The sequence below is a fragment of the Monodon monoceros genome, unplaced genomic scaffold, assembly GCF_005190385.1.
Source record: "Monodon monoceros isolate NGI ecotype Baffin Bay Population unplaced genomic scaffold, NGI_Narwhal_1 Super_Scaffold_7, whole genome shotgun sequence".
Lineage (NCBI taxonomy): Eukaryota > Metazoa > Chordata > Mammalia > Artiodactyla > Monodontidae > Monodon > Monodon monoceros.
The window spans coordinates 32,453,083-32,475,070 of NW_021703784.1; the positions used below are offsets into that span (position 1 = coordinate 32,453,083).

Sequence of the window (21,988 nt, forward strand, 5' to 3'; positions counted from 1 at the left end):
ACTCGATAACTCAGACCATGAAGAGTATTTTTAAAAATTATTAATTAATTAATTTTTATTTTTGACTATGTTGGGTCTTCATTTCTGTGCGAGGGCTTTCTCTATTTGCGGCGAGCGGGGGCCACTCTTCACCACAGTACGCAGGCCTCTCACTATCGAGGCCTCTCTTGCTGCGGAGCACAGGCTCCAGACGCGCAGGCTCAGTAGTTGTGGCTCACGGGTCTAGTTGCTCCGCGGCATGTGGGATCTTCCCAGACCAGGGCTCGAACCTGTGTCCGTTGCATTGGCAGGCAGATTCTCAACCACTGTGCCACCAGGGAAGCCCTGAAGAGTATTTTTTTATTTTTATGATGTATAGTTTAAATACATGCAATGAACTATCCAGTACAAAGGACCATTTTGTGTAGATCAAATTTAAAAGGCCATATATAAATAACAAGAAAACCTTTCATTAAAAAGTAATAGTCAACAACGTGAGTAGATTTCCTGTATCACATTACATATTAATACCTAGTAGTAACTGGTTGCTGAGGTTTTCATCTTTACAATAGAATTATGAAGACTTATGATATGCCCTTATTTAAGGTGTTATTGATAGCATATTTATCTTTATGCAAGAAAATGTCTCCTGGCATACTTTGACATATTGTAAAGTTCAACTTCACATAGCATTGCATCTTTCTTTGCCTTTTCCTCAGATACTTCCTTACCATCATTATGTTCCTCATGAAGTCGAGAGGGTGTTCATAAATTTCTTTACTTTTTACACACCTAATTTATGTGACCCTTTCATATTGTTCTTGATACCATGAGAATATATATTTTTTAAACCAGGGGTAGTTAAGGATGGAAATGAGAGCTAAACAGTTCTAATTATTTTTTTCAAAAACAATTTTGTTTCTAATTAATTTGGTAAAGTTCACCATTTATTATATCTATCCATGTATCATTATTATCATCATTATATATATTATTATTATTTTGTATCTACCTATCTATCATTTCCATTATATTTATTATTGTTATTTTGTATCTGTCTATCTATCTATTTATCTGTCTATCATCATTACCATCATCATCATCATTATCTATGTAACCTGGTCCCTCAGCATGAAATTCTTGTCTCTCCTCACTTTGCCTATTTAACACCTGTTTAGGCTTCAAATTTCAAATCTCTGCTCAAGTATCACTGCTTTGAAGGAAACTTCTCTTGCTGCCCTGTCTAGGTAAAATCACAAGATTATATACATTCATATAGTACCATGTACCTCTCAATCATAGTTGAAATCTATGAAGGCTTCTACTTATTTGTGTGAATCTCCTATTAAGGGTAGATTTCTTATCTGAATTTTAGGTACAGGAGGGTTGAAGTTGTGCTTGTAATTTGCTCACTATTGTATTCCCACTTCCTAGTACAGTTCTTGGCACCTAGTGTGTTATCACTATAGGTTTGTAATAAATGAATGAGTGAATAATTTTTATTAACCTAATGGGCTAGCATAGCTGTTGGGCTATCTTTTTATGCATCTTTCCTTTTGACCCAATAAAATATGAAAAAGAGTAATATATCTTTACAAAATCATTTATTCTGAAAAAAATACTCTTAATATATATTAAAAATAGATTCTAATTATGCTATGTTCTCATCTTTGGTAAATTCTCTTAATTAGATACCCATTAGATCATGGTGTTTCTAAGCAACAGCAATAACAAACAAACTATTAGTATCTTTCAGACTTTGATGAGCAACAAAATCTCTGGCATGTTTGTAAAAAATTATCTACATTCCTGAGCTGTACTCAATAGCTACTGAATTTCAATTTCTGTGACTAGAGCTTCAGCATTGTATTTCATACAGGTTGTCTAGAAATTTTTGTGCACCCTATATTTTAAGAAAAACTGATCTAAATAAAAGAGATTTTGATAAAGAGTCATAGGAATATTATTCCAGTTCTGACTCTTTTATGTAAGAGCTTTATTCAAGTTTCTGAACCTCTTTAATTCTCAGTTTCCTTACATTTTATAAAGGGGATGATAATATCAATCTTATGTCATTATTGTGAGGGCTGTGTAGGGTAATGTATGTAACAGTACTTTGTAAATAGCTATACTAACATTGGTTAGGCCTTTAACTAACTCAAGAACTTTGAAACTGTCATATGATCTCACAATACTTCATTTTTTACCAATAAAAATGAGAACCTATACACCACATTGATTTATCAAAACAAATAAGGATAGATGTGAAAATGCTTTGAAAAAAAAAAGTACTATTATTGGCGGATTCAATAAACAAATTCTACCTTCAGGGGAGTTTATAATGGAAAGGGGAAAAAGTGGTGCTGAAATGATAATGATTTAATGAGCACCTATCAGGTATAAGGTAATGAACTAAATGTTATGTACTTTCTCTTTAATTTTTACAGAAAATCTGTTATTGACCCGTGAAGACTGAGTCTCAGAAAGTACAAGTGACTCACTCAAGACAACACAATATTCCAATACTGGACCTGGGATTCAGTTCTGATTCTTAATTGCATATATATCTCAGTTTTAACTCTGTGCTACTCATTAATATGCAACACTTCTTCACATAATTCAACATACACAGAAAATGTAGATTTCAGAAGTTTAAGAATAATTTTTTTATTGATTAAAAATGGATTTAGAAATAGAAAATATATGATAGAGATGAAGTGAGCCTTGTGGTTGGCTCCCTAATATTCACTCCACCTGTCCCAATCTGGTATAGGGAATTAACTCCCCATTATATGCAGTAGCCCTGATTAGTCTATGCCCATCTTGGCAATCTCACCTGCCCCTGCTAGTGACTTGTTCAGGAAGTTAGGTCTAAGCCAATCAGATCATGACAATCATATTATGATAGGTACTGGATCAGGAGTAAGCACATGGTCTAAATTGGCAAAGCCAGATGAAGGTATAGACATTTGTAGAGATACGCTAGTTTTTTCTCCTGTTGTATGTGAACATGAAAGAATTTAGGCCCTATTATTCTTGGCAGTCAGCCTATGATTACAATGAGCTTCAGGGTAAGGCCAGCACTGAAGATGACAGAATGGAGAAGGAACCAACCTGTGTCCTGGAAAAAAACTTGAGACATTGGATCAACCAATGAAAAAAATCTGCTTTAGCTTCCTGTCAACATAGCTAATAAATTTCTTATTGTTTAAGCCAATTTGAGTTAGGCTTTATATTACTTGCAACTGGAAGCATCCTAAGATACAAAGGATAACAGAAGTACCTTGGTTTACAAAGATTAAAACTGGAATAAGTCATTATCTGTGCTAAGACTGGTTATATTAGCATAAATAATCTGAAAAGGGGATCTCCAACAATATCTAATTACTCCAGATAAATCTTTTGGAATTGAAAAATGACTAAAAGTCAATCAGGAAAACTGAAAGAACAGCCAGCCAACTAGCAACAAACAGCCAGAGAGGTAAACACAGAATACAATGAAATTACTAAAATGACTTAAAAATTTACCTATAGGATATATTAATCACTTTTGGATAGAGACCTAGGGCTTATTAAACATGTAGTATTATAACCAATGAATTCCTATGACAATAAAGTTCAACAAAGTATTGAAAATTAAAGAAGGAATTTTAGAACAAGATTGAAAAATCCTATTTCACAAGCCCACAATTAAATAATCTGTGTCATTCTCATTACTACATTCATTAAAAAAAAAAAAAGGCCTGAAAGGGCTGGAGAAATTGCCATGTGAGGACAAAAAAAGAAAAGCTAAACTTGACAGCTTCGACTGATGGAGGCTGACTAGATACCTTGACACATGGGAACTCATGCAGGCCTTGCCATTTTCCAGCCAGGTGAGTTAGAAATTCACTTTTGTATCTCTAGGACACAGAAAATTCTTTAGACAGTGAAGCTGGAAGGATGGGTTTTGCAGTGAATATTCCAAGAAAACAGTTCCTCTGGGCTAGTACTTAAAGATAGAACAGGTGACTTTTTTTTTCTTTTGGTGGCAAAAAGGGATAAATAAAAAAATATGCCCAAAGACTGGAAAATTCAAGGCATTTCTGAAAAGCAGGAATACAGATGGTTTAAGTTTGATCAGAGTAGCAGGATTTTATGTGGAGAAAAGGAGGTTGAGGGAAGACCTTGAACAGCAGTACAATGAGTTTGAGCATTTTTATGTAGATAGTGGAGGCCAGTAAATGCTTTAAAATGGGAGGTGGACTAACACATTAGATATTAAAAAGGAAGAGTCAAGAGTGGGAATGAAACATTATTCCAGAATTTCATGCTAAATAAATTGGAAGAATAATGGTACAATAAAGGCGAAATCTGGAGGAGGATCTCAAAAGTTTTCTTTTCAACTTAATGCAATAAATTTTAATTGAAATAATTATAATGATAACACTGAACTGCAGACACAGGAAGATGCTAGTTTGGAGCCTGAAGAGAGTTGAAAAGGTCAGTAATAGTCACTGGGAGCTATGTGATGGGGAATAAATAAGAGTTGAACAGCAACATTGCTGAAAAACATTGAGAGCTTATATGAAATGAAAAACATGATTTTATAGGGGTTGAGTCAACATTGTTCCATTAGATTCTTTATGCCCTACATTTGTTCATAACCAGAAAAAAGGTGATCAAGTTTAAAAGCCGCATGATAGGCATCAAGAAAGTCATGGATTTCAGGTAGGAATTGAATTAGGTAAAGCTGGTGACCTTACAAGTAAAGTGGAGTCCATCTGAAACTCAGAGGAAGGCAATGACACATAAGACTTTTATTTAATGCTCTCATTGATTTTCCTGTCCATTTACAGTTAAACCTCCCTTTATTGCACTTCACAGATACTCTTTTTTTATAAATTGAAGGTTCATGGAAATCCTGAATCTAACAAGTCTATCAGCACCATTTTTCTAACAGCATTTGCTCACTTCACGTTTCTGGGTCACATTTTGGTAGTTCTTGCACTATTTCAAATTTTTTCCCTATTATTATATTTGTTATGGTGATCTATGATTTTTGATTTTGCTATTGCGACTCACTGAAGGTTTAGATGATGGTTAGCAGTTTTTAGCAATAAAGTATTTTTAAATTAAGGTATGTACATTGTTTTTGAGGCTTAATACACACTTAAGAGACTACAATATGTTGTAAGCACAAATCTTTTTAAAATTAAAATGTACTTGATTTACAATGTTGTGTTAGTTTCAGGTATACAGCAAAGTAATTCAGTTATACATATATATATTCATTTTTAGATTCTTTTCCATTATAGGTTATTACAAGATATTGAGTATAGTTCCCTATGCTATACAGTAGGTCCTTGTTGGTTATCTATTTTATATATAGTAGTGTGTATATTTTAATCTAAAACTCCAAATTTGTCCCTCCCCCTCCCTTTCCCTTTTGGTAACCATAAGTTTGTTTTCTATGTCTGTGAGTTTACCTCTGTTTTGTAAATAAATTCATTTCTATCAATTTTAGATTCCATATATAAATGTAACATATGATAGTTGTCTTTCTGTGTCTGGCTTACTTTACTTAGTGTGATAATCCCTAGGTCCATCCATGTTTCTTCAAATGGCATTATCTCATTCTTTGTTATGGCTGAGCAATACTCCATTGTGTATATATACCACATCTTTACTGATACATTTGTTTATGACCACTTAGGTTGCTTCCATGTTTTGGCTCTTGTAAATAGTGCTGCTATGAATATTAGGGTGCATATATCTTTTCAAATTATGATTTTCTCTAGATATATGCCCAGGAGTGCAATTGCTAGATCATATGGTAGCTCTAGTTTTAGTTTTTTAAGACACTTCCATACTGTTCTCCAAAGTGGCTATTCCAATTTACATTCCCACTAACAGTGTAGGAGGGTTCCCTTTTCTCCACCCACTCTCCAGCATTTATTATTTGTAGACTTTTTGATGATGATCATTCTCATTGGTGTGAGGTGATACCTCATTGTAGTTTTGATTTGCATTTCTCTAATAATTAGTGACGTTGAACATCTTTTCATGTACTTTTTGGCCATCTGTGTGTCTTCTTTGGAGAAATGTCTATTTAGATTTTATGCCTATTTTTTGATTGTTTTTATTTATTTATTTATTTTTTGTATTGAGCTGTATGAGCTGTTTTTATATTTTGGAAATGAATCCCTTGTCATTTGCATCATTTGCAAATATTTCTCCCATTCTGAGGGCTTTTTCATTTTGCTTATGGTTTACTTGGCTGTGCAAAAGCTTCTAAGTTTCATTAGATCCCATTTGTTTACTTTTGTTTTTATTTCCATTACTTTAGGAGATGGATCCAAAAAAGATATTACTGCAGTGTATGTCAAAGGGTGTTCTGCCTATGTTTTCCTCTACAAGTTTTATAGTATTTGGTCTTACATTTAGGTCTCTAATTCATTTTGAGTTTATTTTTGTGTATGGTGTTAGAGAATGTTCTAATTTCATTCTTTTACATGTAGCTGTCCAGTTTTCCCACCACATCTTATTGAAGAGACTGTCTTTTCTCCATTGTATATTCTTGCCTCCTTTGTCATAGATTAGATGACCGTGGGTGCACGGGTTTGTCTGTGGACTTTCTATCCTGTTCCATTGATCTATATGCCTTTTTCTGCACCAATGCCAAACTGTTTTGATTACTGTCACTTTGTAGTATACTCTGAAGTCAAAGAGTCTGATTCCTCTAGCTCTGTTTTTCTTTCTCAAGATTTTTTGGCTATTCAGGGTCTTTTGTGTTTTCATACAAATTTAAAAGTTGTTTTTTTAGTTCTGTGAAAAATATCATTGGTAATTTGATGGGGTTGCATTGAACCTGTAGATTGCCTTGGGTTGTATAGTCATTTTGATAATATTAATTCTTCCAATCCAAGAACGTCATATTCTTTCTGTTTGTGTCATTTTTGATTTCTTTCATCAGTGTCTTAAAGTTTTCTCAGTATAGGTCTTTTGCCTCCTTAAATCGGTTTATTCCTAGGTATTTTATTCTTTTTGATGCAGTGGTAAATGCCATTGTTTCCTTAATTACTCTTTCTGATCTTTTGTTGTTAGTGTGTAGAAATGCAACAAATTTCTGTGTATTAATTTTGTATCCTGCAAGTTCACCAAATTCATTGATGAGCTCTAGTAGTTTTCTGGTAATGTCTCTAGGATTTTCTATGTATAGTATCATGTCATCTGCAAATAGTGACAGTTTAACTTCTTCTTTTCCAATTTGGATTCTTTGTATTTTGTTTTTTCTTCTCTGATTGCCATGGCTAGTACTTCCAAAACTATGTTGAATAAAAGTGGTGAGAGTGGACATCCTTGTCTTGTTCCTGATCTTAGAGGAAATGCTTTCAGCTTTTCATGGTTGAGTATAACATTAGCTGTAGGTTTGTTGTATATGCCCTTTCTTATGTTGAGGTAAGTTCTCTCTATGCCCACTTTCTGAAGAGTTTTCTTAATCATAAACAATGTTATATTTTATAAAAAGCTTTTTCTGTGTAAGCATAACTTTTATATATGCTGGGAAAGCAAAACATTTGTGTGATTCTTTTTATTGTGATATCTGCTTTATTTTGGTGGTTTGGAACCAAAACCACAGTATCTCCAAGGTATGCCTGTACTCCATGTTGCTAAAAAGGCGAAATCTGGAGGAGACTTCAGAGGATATAGAAAGATTTGGAGGGAAAATCTATTTAAATTATTAAAAATGTATGCATATTTTTCTTTGCAATAAAGTTTTGATAACAAATGTAAATTGTGATGACTCAGTAAATCACTTTTCCAATGTTGTTTTATTTTACTGTTGCTGCTTAATAGAAGTTGTCAATGTAGTTTCAACAATAGTGGTCATTGGATGATCTGAGGATGCTTTGCATATATGCCTTTCACAATCTTACTGAGGGTATAATGATTTTTCTACTTCCATTGTAAGCAAAAACAAAAGTTATACCACCTCTTCCCCATATTAGTCTAAAAAATTAGAATTTCATGACATTTATCCTGTTTAGTATAAATTGTGAACATGTGGTTGTCATTGGAATTTTGACGCCTTGTGAGTTTTAAGCTAAAATGACTCATGCCATTTTTGGTTGAAGAACTTAATTACTAATGTGAGACTCTACACATCACTACGTTTAAAATATTTATTTAAAGAATTCTTGTGTTCATTTTTAGAAAAATACAAACACTTCTTGGTCAGTTATTACAAACTTCAAGTGAAAGGTAAATTAACCAACAATTTCAGGTAGTTAGGCAGGCATAAATATTTAATGTAGTTTTACATGCGTTGAAGTTGTACACACTGTATATATTCCAATATATAAGTATTACTCTCCATCCATTGAAGGTGATCTTTCTGAAATGGAAAATAGACATTTGAGGATCTATTGTGCAAACTGGCAAGAATAATTAAAAATAATCAACTTGTTTATTTAAAACCTCAAACAACCCAGACGCTATCTTGAAATTAATTTAGTAAGCTAGTATTACATAAATTCTAAAAACAGATGAGTTGAAGAAACCCTGTAGGAAAATAGCATATGGAGTGCTAAAGTATGCAAGGTACCATGCTTCTGCAAAGCTTTCTATAAATCCAATATTGGTTTATTGTGTATGACTCATTACAACTCTGCAATGCAAATTAAGGCCACGAAAATGATGTATGCCTATATAGACTTTTAAATTCGTTCAGTCTCACTATTCTTTTATGAATAATTTATAGATATCCCTGTGACATATTTTCTCAAATATACCATGAAGTAAACTTGGAATTATTATTTCCAAAGGCATATTAGGCCATACATTTATAAAGCCATTCTTTTTAAGACAGGAACACCCTTGGCAAAACTGTGGACTAAACTGGAAGTAGTAGACTTCCTTTAATATGTTTTTTTCTGAAGTATAAGTTTTCACTTGTTCTAATTCACCAGGGATTGGTTCCAGTATCCCTTCAGATACCAAAATTTTGGAATGCTCAAGTCCCTTGTATAAAAAGGCATACTATTTGCATATAATCTACACAATCCTCCTGTATAGTTTAAATCATCTCTGGATTAATTATAACACCTAATAAATGTAAATGCTATGCAAGTAATTGTAAATATAATATAAATGCTATATAAATAATTGCCTCCACAATAAATTCAAGTTTTGCTGTTTTGGAACTTTCTAGATTTTTTTTTCCCCTGAATATTTTTGATCCACAGTTGGTTGAATCTGCAGATGCAGACTCCACAGATATGGAGAGTTGACTGTATTTAGATTTTCTTTCATGATTTTCCTTGATACCAACATGTTCTGCAAGATATCTATTTGAGACTAGGGACATGTTTCACAGTCATGGAAGTGAGCAAAAGTTGACAAACATGTATCTGGGGTCATTAATTTCACATTTTAACTAACTGAGCAAATCAATAGTCCCCTTAGGACTTAGAAAAGAGTAAGTATTACTTCCTAAGTGCTTAACTTATTGGGCAATGGCTGAGATATAATGGAGAAAGAACTGTCTTAGTGGTTTCTTGATGGCTACTTGCTTATACTCTGAGGATTTTTGCTCTACAACTGTAAGAAGACATTTATTACTCTGCAATGTACCATTAGAACTAGGCACAGATTGAAAAAGACTGCTGTCATATGGTGACAGTGAACTTGGTACAATCCCTGTGCCACCAACTAACTCATTTGGAGAAATGGAGACAGTGGGCTTTTGCAGAAACCCTTAAATAGAGCAGTCCTGGAGGCTGGATAATTTGTAACAGCTGTTCCATATAATGGATGGTTTACAGGGAGAGTGTTTGTAGTGCAGACTATCTCATTCAGGGTATGGTTGATGCTTCTTATTAGCTTGACTTAACATTCTGTGAGCTGAGGTTGTGAGACAAATATGTGAGGTTTGATTTACTGATACATACAGATCAGGTGATAAAATGTCATTGAAAGAGTGATTAAGTATTTAAAATAAAGTTTACTAATAACAGTTCTACTTCTTGAGTTGACACAAAAGAAATAATTATATGAACCAATAACCACCTGAACTTGTTTTATGCCATACTTTTCTGTGATTAATATACACTAACATTAACCAAATCAGAATGCTGACAAATGAGAAAGCTGACAGTTTGGTATAGATGATTAACTTATGTGATTTAGGAAAAAATCCTTTGTCTGAAATTTTGTACTTTTGACCTAGAATGTTTTAAAATCTAAGATGTAATTCCAGAGGAACTTGAAAACCACTCATACCATTTGTATTCAATTTTTTAAAAAATCTATGTATTTATTTCACAAATACTTCCAAGTCTTTTAGTGTCCTTTGTGGTGTTTATAAAGACTTTCTACTCTTTATTTTAAGTTTTGCATTACTTCATTGTCAACTAAACTAAAGGCATGGCAAAGTCTCATGTAAGCATTCATAGAATGCATATTTATGTTTTAAAAATATTGAACACAGTGATTTAAATCAATTTTATAACATATATTTGGGGCTCATTTCATGTGTTATCAAGCTGGTGACATTTAGATAGGCAGATAGTGATGATTGTCACTGATAGGAAAGCAGTACTCTTAGGATTATGACATCTCTATTGTAGCCTCATCTACACATCTTTTCTAGAATGAAATATAATTTGTGTATTTGACTTTTTTTTTACTCAGTCTTATCCTCTTGGTGACTTTGTGTAACCATACTTCAAGCCCTTCAATATTTATTTCACATATGGGAAATTCTCTTGTACACTGAGATAGCTATTGTAGGTTGTTCAAGGATGGAGGCCCTCAAAACAGAATCTTCAATGTAAATAAGTACACATTAATGTAAGCAACACACTTCTGGAAAGTGAGGCAAGGTTTCATTGACTCAGTTAACTGAATATACTGAGATGGTCCTAGTGGTATTTCACAGTTTACACTAATGACAGTAAACCTGGAGGGAAAACAATTATGCCAAGCTTAGCAACACGCTGATTTGACCCTGAGGAAGGAGAGGCAGCCAAAATGCTCCCACTCCCCTTTAGAATGTATTATCAAATTATAATTGAACAAGATGAACATTTCAGTGGATAATGAATAATAATTCATTATCCATAATAATGGATAATCAGATAGGATTGCCTGTTGGATAAATGTGGGCCATTCTCTTGCTTATAGGAACCATGAAGAACAATGATTCATTTTCTTAATCTTAATGATTAGGGAAACAGAAATTCTTCTAGTTAAGAATATCAACAACAATAACTAGCTTTTACTGAGAAGCATTCTACCATTTGAAATCTCATTTCATTTTCCTATTAAATCTGCAAATTAGGTATTATATCCCCATTTCACAATTGAAGAGTCCAAAAGAGGTAAAATGACTTGCTATGGTCATCCAGCTAGTGTCAGAGTGAGATTCAGATCCTGGCCTGGGTCATTTTTATGATGCTACGTTGTATGGGCTGGGTAACCTGGCTTCTATCACAGCCACTGTAAACAACTTGAGTCATTTTTAAATTGGACTATTGAGATTCAGCTAACATTTACTGAGCACCAGCTATAAACTAGTCCAGTGCTGAGTGTACCAGTTGCCCCAAGATCTTGCTTTTCCAAATGCAGCACAAGTAGAGCAGATCTTTCCCCACTACTTTTTGCACATTTTGAATGTATGCAGTTTTATTTTCTCACAGCAATAATTAACCTTGCAGCTGTCACTTTTATATCTCAGCTTTTCAATACTTGCCCACGTTGACTCTTGCAGAAGTAATTCTCTATTTTAATGTTTTAGTTCTCTATTTTAACTGTTTTTTTATAAAAGTAGGGACTGTTTTTTTTTCCTTTCCTTCTCAGTTTTTAGGTACCAATGATGCTCAAATTTCTGAAGGCAAAATTTACTGATATACTCAGTCAATAACTTAGAGACCCATGTGCTCATGACTGCCAATCTTTACACATAATGTATCAAATTAGATTTTCTCCATACATATTAAGCAACATGTTTTACACACCTTAGTTTTAAAAAATACAAAAGAGAGACATGTATTTGAAAGATGTTTACCAAGAACAAGTGACTTTTTTTTTTCTTAGCATTAACAGACATCATCTGGTGTTCAGTTTTTTCCCTACTCTTTCACTTCACTTGCTCTAACTCATTACAGAGCTAATTGCCTTTGTAATTCCAAATTAAGGAGTAGTGAAATGGAGCCATTACCTTGCCAGGTGCTTGGGAGGACAAAATCCAATATGCAGTAAAAGTTTCTTACAATCGATGTTAGTCCTCTGTTCAATCTGCATGGATTTTGTGTTGATTAATGAAGAATCATTCAGAGTCCAGGCTACATGTTGTATTGTGTTACATAAAATCAAGAAAATAGTTAAGAATTGAGTATTGATATAGGTGTAAATAAAACAAGATTTTGGGATAGAAACTAAAGTGAACTCACCACTTTTCTATTGTCTTCCTTGGAGATGTGACCAGTCATTGGGTTGATATTTGGCAGAACTTTTGCTTGGAACTTGGGTTCCACATTTGGGTTATCAAAAAAGGGCCATGCAGGACAGGAGTAAAGACGCAGACGTAGAGAACTGACTTGAGGACACAGGGAGGGGGAAGGGTAATCTGGGACAAAGTGAGAGAGTGGCATGGACATATATACACTACCAAATGTAAAATAGATAGCTAGTGGGAAGCAGCTGCATAGCACAGGGAGATCAGCTTCGTGCTTTGTGACCACCTAGAAGGGTGGGATAGGGAGGGTGGGAGGGAGACGCAAGAGGGAGGAGATATGGAGATATACGTATATGTATAAATGATTTACTTTGTTATAAAGCAAAAACTAACACACCATTGTAAAGAAATTATACTCAAATAAAGATGTTAAAAAAAAAGGGCCAAGTAGTATGTATATACCCTACAGAACTATGTATTCAGGGCTTCACATGAAAGCAAATTACTACCCAATACTCTAAAGACATGCTAAAACAATATAGGTAACAGTCACAGAAAACAAAATATTCAGGAAAATAAAAAGGTCAGGTTTTAGAAAGGACTGCTGGTGGGTTTAGGCTGTGTCTATATGAAGTATATAAAAAGTAAGTAAGATGATATTTCCAAACAAACAAATGAACAGACAGATAAAATGTACTTCCAATATTTTACCTAAGCAATATTGGTGACTTTAAGGACACTTTTTTGAAAATCAAAGACCATTTTTTTAAATTTTGTGTTGTTTTGTTTTCATGACTCTTGGCACAATTCACCCATAAGTAGATGAGAAACAGTGAATATCAAAGCTTTGAAAGAATATCAGCAGCGATTGTATGGAAGGCTAGTTACTTTTTAAAGCAACTGGTAGTTTTTTCCTTCCCTCATAATTGGAGCAATTGGAAGAAAGTTTAAAATAAGAGAATGAGGACAGATCATGCAGAAAGAGGCCTATTATTTATTGATGCTTAATATTCCTGAAGGTATTTTTTTCCAGAAGTGATTTTTTTCTATCAAAACCTAGAGTGTTTGAATAAGAAGCCCCACAAGATGTCCTGAGATAATAGTTATTAGAGTTTTGATATTTTATATGATTGGCAAGACATAGGGGTCAGAAGAAGTTCAGACTTGTCAGTAGGGTTAGAGGTCATTTAGGCCAAGGTATAAGATAGGGGTGATCAATGATGCTGAGTCTTCTGGTCATGTGGTCCAAGATTAGGTACTTAGAGGATTAGAGAATGTGAGGCCTATCCTTAGAGGCAGATGAGAGTGAAAATGTGTTGCGTTCCCAAGCTGATATAGAGTAACTTTTGTTCTCTTTTTGGCTTAGCAAATAATTACATGTCCTTTAATCCTGCCCATATATCACATCCTTGATAAAAATTCTGTGACTTCTAGGCAGAGCTTCTTACTCCATTCCCTTATTTCTCACAGGACTATTTTCTTTTTGTCTTTCTCTCTTTCTTTCTTTCCTTATTTCTTTCTCCTTCCTTCCTTCCTTTTCCTTCCTTCCTTCCTTTCTTCCTTCCCTCCTTCCTCCTTTCCAACCTTCTTTCTTCTTTTCCTCCCTCCTTTCCTCTCTTCCTTGCCCTTCCCTTCCCCTTCATCTCTTCCCAACTTCCTTCCACAAATATTTATTAATACTTTTCAAGACCTATAATGTGTCAGGAACTAAGTATGACCAGGGAATACAGTGATTAATAACACTGAAACAATTTGGCAATTGTTGGTGGAAGGCAGTGTAGTAATTTAAAATGCTTGCTTTGAAGTCAGTCTCCCTGGACTCTGCTCACTATTCTTCCACTTATTAAGGTGAAATTTGACAAGTCCCAAACCTCTCTGATCCTTAGTTTTCTTATCTGCATATTGGAACTAAAAATAGTATCCCTCTTATATTGTTTTTATAGGACATGCTAAATGTACTGAGTGAAATAATTCATAGAGAGCCTTTAGCACAGTTCCTGGTATATAGGAAAAAGTTAACAAATGTTAGCTGTTTTTATTATTATTAATGGAGCTTATGATCAGAAAGCAAAATGTGCTGTTTATATATCTGTAATAGTACTCCTTGTATTATACTGTAAGGTGTTCCTTCATGTTGGAGACATCAGTTGCTCATGGTTAGCTGGTTCTTAACACAGTGCCTGCCACATAATATGTGCTCTATAAATGTTTGATGAATAAGTATTGAATGAATGAGTGAAGGGTGAGCAAGGGTTAAAGTTAAGCAACCTGCCCAAAGTCACACAACTAGTAAGGCCTTGTGTGGATGTGAAACAATCTGTCTGACTTCAAAGCCCATGCTTTCCTTAAGATACTACACCACATTTCATGTATTATCACTTGCCTCTCTCCACCTACTGTGATTTGGTTATTACACCCATCATTCCATTGAATTTGCCCTTGCCAAAGTCATCAATGTATTTTAAATTGCTCAAACCAATGGTATCTATTTGTTCTCTATTTACTTGCATTTGACACTCTTGCCTATTTTCTCCTTCCTGAAATTCCCTTTTCTTGTCCCTAAGACTTGGTTTCTTTGACTTTCCTCTTAGTTGCTCTGTATCTGTCAGCTACTTCCCAATCTTCCTTGTAGCTTCCTCCTTGTCTTCAACAGAAGTGTTTCTGAAGCTTCTATCCTGAGCTTCTTCCTCTTCCCATTCTTCACATGCTGTCTCTGCAATTTCATTTTCATCTGATCATGCTCAAATCTACATCTCAACTCATGCATTTTCTCTCCTGAGCTCCATAGCCACAAATCTATTTGCTTACTGGGTATTTCTCTCTGGAGAGCCTTATTTTAAATGCTCTTGTTTACCCCCAATTCACTTATTTACTTATCTTCCAGATTACATGAAAAGCATGATCATTCTTCATTAGGATGGCCACATAATATATCAACTAAACCAGGATAGTTTTGAGAGAAGGGACTTCATTAATAATTATGCTGGCACTCCAAGTATAACTTGGAACTGTCTTGGATTAACCAGAATGTGACTTCCCTCCCAGTGACCACTCAGTTAAACATAACCACTGGCATTCATTCTTGCCTCCTGTTTCTCATTTTCCATAGCCAGTGAGCCGCAAAGATCTGTAGCTTCTGTCTCCCTCCTATCTTTTGAACATGTGCTTTCCTTTCCATCTCAATTACTATTGCCTTTTTTCATATGCTTCTTGTTTCTTGTAAGGATTTTTGCTGTGATCTCCCATTTTGTCTCACGCTCATCTAAAACATCTTCTACATTTGTCAGAATGATCCTCTTAAAGTGCATATCAAATCATGTGCCTTTCCTGCTTTGGCCCTTTGATGGATATCCATAACCTGTGGCATAAAAGTTATGTTCTTTCCCAGGGCATCAGAAAGCACTTATACCCAATCCCATCTCACCACTTCTCCCTCTTGCACACTAGAACTGTCCTGACATATAGTAGGTACTAACTAAACAATGAATGAAATCAGCATTTAAGACATAACTCCACACACCAAGAACTTATTTCAACAAGTTTACATAAATGTGATGTAATACTAAATGTCATTTTTATATTAGGATGGATATGTAAGAAAAACAGGTTATGTCTGTTGAACAAAATACATAGTGAAATGTACATACGATTTGTGATGCCAAAATATATATGATGTAAAATCCAGTTGATTAGATTTTTCTTAAAATGGAAAAGTGAAATCAGTGTACTTGTTTCAAAATAGCAAAATGCTTCCCAGAAAGTCTAAGTCAATTGATGGAAATATCAGTGTCTAAAAGAGAACTTGGCTTCCAGTAGGCACTCAATATTCATTGAGTGGTTAAATACAAGAAATGTAGTCTCCATCAATTGGTTGTCTGTATGCAATGACAATTCATTTGTGCATTTTATATATAACTGTTTCAATCATTTAGTCATTTGAGTCAAGTCACTTAAGTCAACTACCACTTCAGTGAACCAAACTAAATGTGCTGCAAAAAATCCAAATGACGACGAAAAATGTTACTTTTTAGTCAGTTAGTAAAGAGTTCCACAGATTAGAAAACAACCATATGAAAAATACAAGAGAAAAGAAACTAAACTGCTATTCAGTGTCTAAAAAAAATGTTACACGTGTCAATCAAACTAGTTAACGTAGAAAATGTCTAAGCTAGAAAAGCAAGAGACTGGTATAAGTTATTTAAAAAGTCTTACCCAATACTAGTGATAGTAGTGAACTAAAATTTCCACAGTGATGCAGGATATTCCAATAAGACATCGCATGAAGGAGATTAGATTTTCTTCTAGGCAAGGACATTTTATAACTCCATTTTAAAGATATTTTAAATATTGGAAAAGCAAATATATTAACTGAATAATTTCAATTCTGCTCTAAAACATAAATGATTGCAGATTTGTTTACTATTAATATTAATTACATTAAAATTACACTGAAGACATTTGTTATTGTCCTTTTGAGTCTCAAATACCAGCATATCATCAAACCCAGCTTTGATTTTTGTGATTTATGGCTCTTTCTTTTTCACTGGAGACTCTTTTGAGTCCAAGACATTACTCTACCAAAGGCTTGTGCAATCTCCAAGCCTGTCATTTCTTATTAGATCAATGGTGGAAAAGAAAAACTGTGCAAACTCTATCTTCTAAAAGATAATTGTGCTAAACACGTGCATTTTAAAGCTTGAAATTTTCAGAAGTGATCAGATGCTAAAGATAGACATTTATATCAATGGTTCATAAGGGTAGTGCTTTGAGAGATATAAAGATAGAGCACATTAATACTGCTCAATTCTCAAATCTAAATGTATTAGGAATATGTTCAAGATTTTCACTGAACTTGAGTTTCCCTTTGTATGTGGAAAAGTGATAGTATGTACTTGCATCTTTCCAAGGGCAAAAGGCAGAAAATTCTCAAATTTTCCTCTTTCACTGGTGAGAATCACTGAAAATTATAGCTTGGAGAAAATTTGAAGAGTATTTAATCAAAGGTTCCAAATTGGTTTCCATTCGATGGTAACTGGTATCTTTTTTTTTTTTTCAACTATTTGAAAAATAAAACAAAACAAAACAGATAACAGTTCACAACTAGCTAAAATGTAAAGTCTCTTTTGCTCTTGGCTGGAGTTAAATCACCTACTTTGTTAACAGTGGCTACCTCATGATAAAAGATTTTGGTGAAAATTAAAATAGGAATATGAATTAATGATTACTTCAACACGATAAACAAAATCTTTCAAAACGTGACTCTCGAGGCAGAATAATAAAAAATGATCTTTTGTGTAAAAAGCTGGCGAAACCTCTGAGGAGTCTTTAATATGTTAATCTTATAGATGAGAAAGCAGAGTAAGACAACTTTGTTATAACTGATCTTCCTCTTTGCTAAAGTCCTTTTTTTCCTGTAGATTTATACATAATTTAATAGCTCTGCCAGGCTGGCTTCATGGGTGTGTTACTTGTGCAGTCACATAAGGTCCTTTCCTTAGAAGGTCCCTATACTTGGATTAATGTTCTGCTGTCACTGCCTTGAAATTCTTATCAAGCTTTGAATGGAGGACTCTGCATTTTCATTTGGCACTGGGCCCAACAATTTATGAAGCCAGTGCTATAGCTATGCCTATGTCTTTATTTTATTATTTCCCCTAAAGGATGTAGGTTATCCAGAGAGCTTTCTTCCTTGGTGTTTCTCACCCCATTCCCAAAGATGCCTCTCATACTAGTGGACAAGTGGACATAGAGCCACACAGAGGGCTGAGACCTTGGCATCTTCATCTTTCTATTCCAACTGCCTGGCTCAAGGCTTGATACAGAGCAGGTGCTGGATGAATGGGTGAGTGAATAAATGAATAGCAAAGTATCAACAAATACCTGTTGACTTATTTAATTGACAGAACAGTCAAACTTTTAATAGTTTCAGGTTTGTGGGGCTTCCCTGGTGGTGCAGTGGTTAAGAATTCACCTGCCAATGCAGGGGACACAGGTTCAAGCCCAGGTCCAGGAATATCCCACATGCCGAGGAGCAAGTAAGCCCTTGTGTCACAACTACCGAGCCTGCTCTCTAGAGCCCATGCTCCGCAACAAAAGAAGCCACCATGATAAGAAGCCAGCGCACAGCAAAGAAGAGTAGCCCCTGCTCTCCGCAACTAGACAAAGCCCGCGAGCATCAACAAAGACCTAGTGCAGCCAAAAATAAAATAAATAAAAAGTAAATAAATTTATAAAAAAATAATTTCAGGTTTGCAATAAAAAGTGACTAGGTGGATCAGGAGAGACTAAAGGTAAATTATTCAAAGAAAAAATTTATTGGAAAGAATAAATAGAATTGAACTGATGAAAAGTTTAAAGCAAGTAAGACTGAAATACAGTTTGAACTCCAGGTTAAATCAGAAGTGATGGGTGGAAGGAGGTATGAATAGTTAAAAGCAGTTAGATTTTTCTCAACAAGGTGTGTCCTGATGTGGATTCTTTCTTCTCAAATTCAGTTTAATACACATCAGATTCATCTTGTAAACTGTAATTCAAGAAATAAAATTTATTGTCCAAGTTTGGGGAAAGGAGGGTATATAGGTTGTGTGTTCAGAAGGAACCAAGAGATTATTGATTCTTTTTGACTATTCCAAGAGTTTCTTGATCTACAGTTTTGCATTAATAAACAGAGTAGTATGAATAAAAATTTGCATGAAGAAGTGGAATTTTTATTGTTTCCTTTGCCTCTAGGCAGAATAGACAGAGCTCAGGCTCTGGTTCCCAATTAGATTAGCTAAACACATTTTATTCTTTAAATGATGATAGTTTCTTACCCTTATATTCTCTTTGGGAAACATACTTCTTACATTCAGTTTTGTAAAATAAAATAAAATAACAAAAAACTAACACTCCTTTCTCTGGAGTGTTTTATGTTGTGTTTGATCACCTACCTCTCATATTGCTTGGGAGTATCGGGTCTTTACAAATTATGTATCCCCCCCAGTGAGGTTATCTCTTAATGGTCTATCTCCTTTACCTTGGATAATATAATACAGATTTATTCATCTTTAAAGAGTTCCCTATAACATTGTCTAGACTTACTTTCTTTCTTTTTGCTATATCACACTTGAATAAGTGACTTAAATTGTGCACAGATGTCCAGGTGTGGCTTTAATTTCTTTTTATATTCCAACAAAATAACTTATTTTAACATATTCATTACTTCTATTATGGTTCTACAAATTATGCATGGTGATGTTATGAGGCTGATTCACTGAATACTAAATATGTTGGAGCAAGCAATTTTATGCTTCAGATGATTATTTATGGGAAAATTCAATTTTTGGAGGATGATAATAATGGTGGGATAGATGTGAATAATAGCACTGACATTCACAAGTAAAATAAAGCAAAAGTGGAAACAAGCAAAATAAAGCAAAAGTGGAAACAAGCATTTGGGGTAAAGATAGCTTTAAAGCAGTGAGTGGGAAGAAAAGCAGGAAACATCACTAGTTAGGGACTCTCAGATTCTAAACAGGCAATGATGAGGTCTTAGGACAACACACCTGAGCTCCAATTTAGTGTGTTTATGGGGCCAGGTGAAGAATTGTAGGATTTTGTGAGATGCCCAAAAGAATTTCATAGACTATCTCTAATGGGAAAGGAGATGATCTCCTAGACTGATCTAGGAGAATATAGATTTTTAGTCCCCTAAATCTCCACTGAAATAGAATTACAGAGTTACAAAAACATATTCCTTGCCACCTAAGAATGTTCCTCATTCTCAAGATTGAGCAAAGTGAACTGCTGAGGCAATCCAATGAAGGTACCCTATAAGAAGTATGGTGAAATTGTCTTTACTGCTCCCATTTTTATGACACACTTGAGTAAGTGTGCTTTAAGGATTCTGCTGCTGGAATTGTAGCCATCATTAGAAAAACTTCATCTAGAACTCTCAGCTTTGGTCCTGTGGCCTGTACTATTAGAATGCCCCAAGTTTACAAACCAACGAATGGAGGAGTGGGAGAAAGAAGAATGCAGGGTAAAACTATTTTGAGTTTCATTTCACAAGCCAACCTTAGAAACAGCAATATTCAAGCATCCAGGTTCCTTAAATTATCAGGAACCATTAACTTACAAAAAATAATTGTAAAAATAAAAAGAAGAACCAGAACCTTTAGTTCAGTTTTTAAATCTGCCTAAAACCAACCAGGCAGAAGAGGCAAGCTATTTTTATTAATTTTAGAAAAATAATACAAATATATAATAGGAAATTGGTGATGAAGCAACTCACTTCAAAGGAAAGCTTGAGCTGCATGTTACATGAATATTCAGACAATAGCAACCTGTTTGAAATTGCCATTGAGTATAATTCCAAATTTCTGCATTTTATCATCTCCTAGGCATAAATCCAAAGGCTAAAAGAGCAGAACACAAAAAAGCCAAGCCTGAATTATGTTCTAAACCCTGTTGAATTTAATTTTATTTACAAAGCAGAATGTTACTTTGCCACTTAAATATGCCCCTCATGGCCCTGTAAAAATACCTGGTTTCTTGTTATCAACCTCTAAATTGTGTTATTCATTTAGAAAGCTCCAGTTTTAGGAGCATCATTCTAAATTACTAGGCAAGTGCTACACAATAAATACACATAATCTAAAACAAACTGTAGTGAGAGAAGAAAGCAATTTTCTATAAATTTGACTGCAGCGTCGGGTTTGCTGTTCCATAAGCCTTATAACTTTTAAAGGCATAAAGGAAAATTTTTAGCTAAATGAAATATCATGAGAGGATGAGCACTTTAAAATCTTGATGTTTTATAATAGAGTAATACAGATACACATTCTTGTTATAAATTTGGAGAAGAGTTCAAATAACCTTCTGAACAGAACCATCATGTATAAAGAAATGAACAAGCTGTCACTCACTCAGATATACACTTGTTTCAAAACAACATTTTACTTGAACCAGTGGTGGATGTACTACCCAAAACCAATAAACCTTGGATGACACATACAACTAAATCAAAGAGATGATGAAGCTTACATAGACCTTATATTTCCTGCTCAAGATTTTTATAATATTAACGAATTCTTAAAAAATTATGATTGGAAAACACTCCAAGTGGATAAGACAAGTTAATCTAAGATATAAGTTTTTGCTATAGATTGTGAAATTTTTCTTTGCAGAGGTCATGCAAGGGGTCTTAGCATGCAGTATTCACACCAGTCAAAATGTGATTGTTTAAGATTGAAAAGGGAGAGGTGAGATTCTGGTAATGTTCTAGTTCTCTTAAATGGTAATTTCATGGTGTAATGGTGTAAAGTAATTTCATCACTTTGTGATGATTTTCTTTGAGTTGTATACCTGTACACCTATGATTTTAAAATTTTTCTGCAGGTATATTGTTGCTCCATAAAAATGCTAAAAGGAAAGAAAGAAAGAAGGAAAAAAGAAAAGGGAAAGAGAGCAGAAAGAAAGGAAGAAGAGAAATAAAGAGAGAAAGGAAGGAAGGAAGTAAGGAAGGAAGGGAGAAGGAAAGAAGAAAGAAAGAAAGAAAGAAAGAAAGAAAGAAAGAAAGAAAGAAAGAAA

The 21,988-nt window shown here is 34.3% G+C and overlaps 1 protein-coding gene across 1 annotated transcript in view; it reads right to left on the reverse strand.

The window, feature by feature from the left end:
- The window catches only part of CNTN5 (contactin 5), a 1,393,643-nt gene that overhangs the window by 115,437 nt on the left and 1,256,218 nt on the right, over positions 1-21,988 (reverse strand). The window lies entirely within an intron of this gene.